Below are 6,000 nucleotides of genomic sequence, written 5' to 3'. Positions count from 1 at the left end.
TGGAATGAGTTATTGGCAAACTACTAACAGATCGAACGCAAATTACTTAATGATCGATAACATCCTTGCTTAGAATAAGTGTTCGCCGTACATCAGGTATTGCAGAAACGAATACAACGTGCCCGCACATAATCTATTTATCTTCAAAGACTTACAACAATCGATCGGGATAAGCTATGGCAGCTGATGCACGAGCTCGGATTTCCGGATAAACTGATACGGTTGACCAAGGCGACGATGGATCGGGTGATGCGCGTAGTTCGAGTTTCAGGGGCATTGTCGAGTCCCTTCGAAAGGTGCAGAGGGTTACGGCAAGGTGATGGTCTTTCGTGTCTGCTATTCAACATTGTTTTGGAGGGAGTAATACGAAGGGCAGGGTCTGACACTGTTACCGAATACGTTAACAAGGAGTCAACTAACATACCCTAATTTTGATTAAAAAATACCATTGTGAGACTATGCAATATACATGTAGTATCCATAAAGTGGAAGATGCAGGTAAATTGCCAACTATTTGCGTATTCCACTTTGAAAGTTTAGATACTAATGCGACGAGTCAACGAGTCAAAAGGCGATGAGTACGGACGCAAGAAAAAAGATGAAGAAAAAGCGATAGTTGAAAAGCGAAAGGTGAATCCCGGTGAAGAGCTCGTTAAAAAGCAGGAGAAGTCTAAATCAGTAAACCGTGATCGATTAGCCCAGATTTCTGCGACATTGCATGTATGGATAAGGAGTTTTTTTTTTCAACAAGCCAGCTACCACGTGTCCCTAGCCGTCTGCGGTGATTACGGTTGCCGCCAGGGTCCCGACTTCCGTATGCTAGTCGTTTCCATTCGTCATAGAAGAACCCGGAGCTGGCCTGTCCAAAAGCCGACTAACTGCTGCCCCAAAGCCGGTCAGAGACCCGCTGACAGTCTTTTCCATTCGATTAGGGCCAGCGTCGGTGTGGGTCCGATTATGTGCCATACTCTACCGACGGACTCAACCTAGTGCCTATAGCTTCCACTGGGCTAGGAGCTACCAACCGGCCAATCCAAGGCCGACATCGAGTACACCGAAAGGAATTACCCGGTGCATGAAATCGCTTTAAGATCCGTAGTTTCGTCTCCAAAGTCATCCCCGCAGTGACCACCTACACGTCTGTTCCAATGTCGAACCAAGTCAGTTCCTGCCTTACTGAGGCCCCGTCCTCGGACGCTATTTTCAAACCCAACACGGAGAGATCATCCCGCTAGTCCTAGGATTGTTCCTCGCCCGAAATGGACACCATGTTACCCGCTAGCTACACCGCAGCTAGGAGAGGAGACAATTGTAGGGTCGATAACCGTCGTACCTACCACTCCCTGAAACTCACCTTCAGCAGGAGCATACACACTCCAGTGTGTTGCGCGACACGTGCCAGCCGATGCTGCAAAGTGGAAGAGCCGGCAAACAGTGTCGTATCAAAAGCGAGGCTTGATTGATGACTCCTTTCGAGTTCGAGAAAACGTTCCAAAAAGGAAAAATGGTGGAAAAACCTTAGGGAATTGCTAGCCAAGGAAAAGCGCAACCAGCTTTATATTTTACATGCTTATTTATTCCCCTCCAATAGGGTTTTTTTTCTTAGTGACGTCACAAACATTATGGGGGGTACTTGCGGTTCTTAATGATGATTGTTGAAATCCAGATGCATTTCGGTAGCGGGAGGCAGGTAGCGTGGGTGCTGTTGGTCCGATGGCCGATTTCGGGGACCTTTCAGCGGGTTCTTGGGATTATGCGGTCCACTCCCACCGGGGTTGTACGAGTCTCGACCTTGGCTTTGGTCCCTCTCGGAGGAGGACGATTGGCGGTGACGACAGTGATGCACTGGACGAGGCTTGGAATGGCGATACACCGGTCGGAGGCTTGCCACCGTCGACGCACTGGTGATGGCTTGACAATGTCGTATTTCACGACAAAATAAAAATTACGATTTTCAATTAGTTTCGTATATTTTTTAATTTCCCAGGATCCCGGGAAATCCTGGGGAGATAATACTTTATCTCCCGTTTCTGGGATGCTCATTCCCGGGAAAAATGGAAACCCTACTCATGCAATGGCAGGTATAGAACACCTTTCATTTTTAACAGAGAAAATGCAAATACAATACTAAAAAGAAAAACAAGTCAAGTTCCTGTTGGAATGTAGAGCCATTGAAGAAGAAGAAGAAAGTTTAGATCAGACTGAAGAGTGCAGCTAAGAGAATCAGACTAGTCATCAACTCATCGGAGTGCATAGGAAAAGGTTCAAGAGAAGACAACATCACGAGTTTGTATCGTGACGGTGACGAAATCGAGCATCGAGCATCGAAATCGACGAAGTCGAGAATGCATGTATTCGGGCCTACTGGTGGCCACCAATTACGACACCAGTAGAGAAATTTGGAGACGCATCGTGCATACTTTGGACTCCACAAGAAACTCCAATCAAATAAGCTTCCCGCCGTACTGACTATCTACGAGACGCTCATAACTTATATGAGTCATAAGGCCGGTAGTCCTCTACGGACACGAGATCTGGGTGATGCTCGTACAATACCAACTCGCACCGCACCTATAGCGAGGTGCAGATGGCGGATGGTGCGTGGACGAGGTGAATCAACCACGAGTTGCATCAGCTGTTGGGAGAACGATCCATCGTTCACACCGCGAAAATCGGACGACTGCGTTGGGCCGGGCACGTGCCAGAATGTCGAACAGTAATCCGGCGAAAATGGTTTTCAACAGCAGGCGAGGTGTGCAGAGAGCAAGGTGGATCGATCAGGTGGAAGACGATTTGCGGACAGCCATCATTATAGCTAGTTGCTCTATTTTATAGGCATTCTTATTAGTGCTGTTCTTGAAGTAGCTCGATCTATTCCGTGGATGATGATGATAGATGACCCGGCAGCTTCTTCTTCTTCTTCTTATTGGCATTACATCCCCACACTGGGACAGAGCCGCCTCGCAGCTTAGTGTTCATTAAGCACTTCCACAGTTATTAACTGCGAGGTTTCTAAGCCAGGTTACCATTTTTGCATTCGTATATCATGAGGCTAACACGATGATACTTTTATGCCCAGGGAAGTCGAGATAATTTCCAATCCGAAAATTGCCTAGACCGGCATCGGGAATCGAACCCAGCCACCCTCAGCATGGTCTTGCTTTGTAGCCGCGCGTCTTACCGCACGGCTAAGGAGGGCCCAATGACCCGGCAGCAGTCTGTGTATATGACTCTTTCTACACTACTTCCCAATAGCAATGATTTTTTCAAATTCCTACAAAAATACCGTTGAGGATGTTGATGGCGGGTCTGGCGAAAAGGAGAATCCTTTCACCAGACGAAGTGGCCTTTATAGGTCACCCCAAAGATCGCCGGGGGAAGGCGACGGGGAGGCTCGTGGTGGGTCTGAGGATGTGCCGGTTGAGGTAAAAATGGACGGCCCTACTCTAACCCGGGTCATCAAGTCCTTGATGACCAGCCACGAGTAAGGCGGCGGCCAGAAAATGGAGGTGATCACGGACATTACGGACGTGATTATGTGTTTTCTGGACAACCGTTGTAGATACAGTAGGGACTTCAAACAGGCCATGCTAACCCTCTGCTCGGTGGTGGTAGAGGCGAAGTCGGAGTGGAGGTCCCTACTAGAGGCCAGTAAGGAGGCAGAACGGAAGATTCGCCTTCTTACTGAGGAAAAGGAGTTGGCGATAAGTCAGGCGGCGAAGGTCAGTGAGGAGGCTGAATCAAAGATTCGTCGCCTCACTGATGAGAAGCGGTTGGTCGAGAGAACTTGAAAAACGCATGGCTGTTAGCGGAGCAACTCCGAAGCTAAGTAAGGTCGTGCAGGCCAACCTGAATGAGGCTAAATCGAAAACAATTCCTCCATCAAGGAAGGAGACTGTATCACGCCGGGAGAGGGTCGTGCAAATTGCCGATCCTAAGGAACAGAGGAAGTCACTGCCTCCACCTAGGAGGGCAACTGAAGTTCGCCGGAACGATGAACAACACTGGACTGTGGTTGTAAATCCCAAGAAGACGAAGCGACGAGCGAAAGAAGCCGCAGGCAAGGAGGCAGGTGGAGAAGAAGGGTAGAGCCGGTGTTGCAAAGGGTGCGCCTTCCAATGGCAACGGTAAGCGGAAAGACAGAGGCGAAGCGATCATTGTCAAGTCTGATGATAAAAGATATGCCGATGTCTTGAAGGCCATGAGGAGCGATGATAAGCTTACTGGCCTAGGAGGCGACGTCAACTGCATCCGTTGAACGCGGAAAGGCGAGATAATTCTCGTCCTAAAGCGGGATGCTGCTCAGAAGAGTGCTGAGTATAAAAAGTTGACAGAGGAGATACTGGGTGATGGGGTTCAAGTGAGAGTCCTATGCCCAGTATCGGCCATCCAGTGCCGCGGCCTGGATGAAATAACCGAAGCTGCGGACCTGGTGGACGTGCTGAGAGATCATTCCAAGTGCCTCTGGCTGATGCCAAGAAGGTACTAGATAAGGCTAAGCTGAAGGGGGGCTGGTCGGTATGCTCGTTGAGCATAATCCAGCCACCTCAGTCCTGCTATAGGTGCGTCGGCTACGGTCATCCGGCAAATCCTTTGACTATCGGGGTCCCGATCGTAGTAAGCTATGTCGCAGGTGTGGAGCTGAAGGCCACAAAGCTCGCACCTGTCAGGCCTCACCGAGGTGTCTGATCTGTCCCCCTAATACAGACAACAGACACCTCGCCGGTGCACAGGCCTGTCCGGCCTCTAGAAGGGTCCAGACATGCAAGTAACACAGCTAAACTTAAACCACTGCGAGGCAGCGCAAGCGCTGCTACAACAGTCGGTTACTGAGTGTAAAGCTGATGTTGCCTTGCTGTCCGACCCATATCGCATCCCTGCTGGAAACGGCAGTTGGGTTGCTGACAAGTCCGGATCGGTGGCAATCTGGAGAGAGATAATATCATCTCCTAACGATGAGGGTTTCGTTATAGCAAAGGTAAACGGAGTTTACTTTTGTAGCTGTTACTATCCTCCTAGATGGAGTATAGGGCAGTATACTAGCGTAGTGGACACTCTTGCGGTCAAACTAACTGGTCTAAAACCGTTAGTAGCAGCAGGGGACTTCAACGCGTAGGCGGTGGACTGGGGATCCCGGTTCACCAATGCTAGAGGTCATTTTCTGCTAGAGTCTCTAGCGGGACTTAATGTAGTCCTGCTGAATGAAGGCCAAGTGTCAACATTCAGAGGACCGAACGGTGAATCATGCATCAACGTGACCTTCTGCATCGCGGGATGGACGTTGAATCCGGTTTGGAGAGTACATGAAGGGTATACAGCTAGTGACCATCAGGAACTTCGTTTTATGGTTAGCTATACCCCCACTGGATCTAGAGCTACGAGAAAGGTCAGAGGTGCTGACCAAGGATGGCGCACCTCACAGTTCGATCGAGAACTGCTGATTGAATCACTACAGTGGGAAGATCGGACCTTGAACCTTAAAGGTGACGAATTGACCGATGTCTTGACACGAGCTTGCGACATGGCTATGCCAAGGAAGTGTAAGCCATATGGGAACCGCAAACCAGCGTACTGGTGGACTGACGCGATAGCTGAACTTCGTAGATCTTGCCTTAAAGCCAAAAGAAGACTACGACGTGCAAGAAATGAGGTTGGTCGACTTGATAGACGCCGGACATTCCAGACAGCAAGCAGAACTCTAAACTACGAAATAAAGTGTAGTAAAAGAGCATGCTTTGAAAGGCTGTGCAGTATGGCAAAGAACACTCCATGGAGGGATGCTTACAGGATAGTGATGGCTAAAACAAATAACACACTTCCTTAGAGATCTCCGGAGATGTTAGCTAGGATCGTTGAAGGGCTGTTCCCGAAGCATGATTCACCAGACTGGCATGATACACCGTATGGGTCGATTGACGTGGTCCCGTTAGTGACTATCGTAGAGCTTATCGAAACCGCAAGAGGTTTTAAGCTCAATAAGGCGCCGGGTCCGGATGGTAT

Source organism: Armigeres subalbatus, chromosome 1 (genome assembly GCF_024139115.2).
Source record: "Armigeres subalbatus isolate Guangzhou_Male chromosome 1, GZ_Asu_2, whole genome shotgun sequence".
NCBI classification, from domain to species: Eukaryota; Metazoa; Arthropoda; class Insecta; order Diptera; family Culicidae; genus Armigeres; species Armigeres subalbatus.
The sequence above is the reverse complement of the archived record's forward strand: the minus strand, read 5'-3'. Positions refer to the sequence as shown.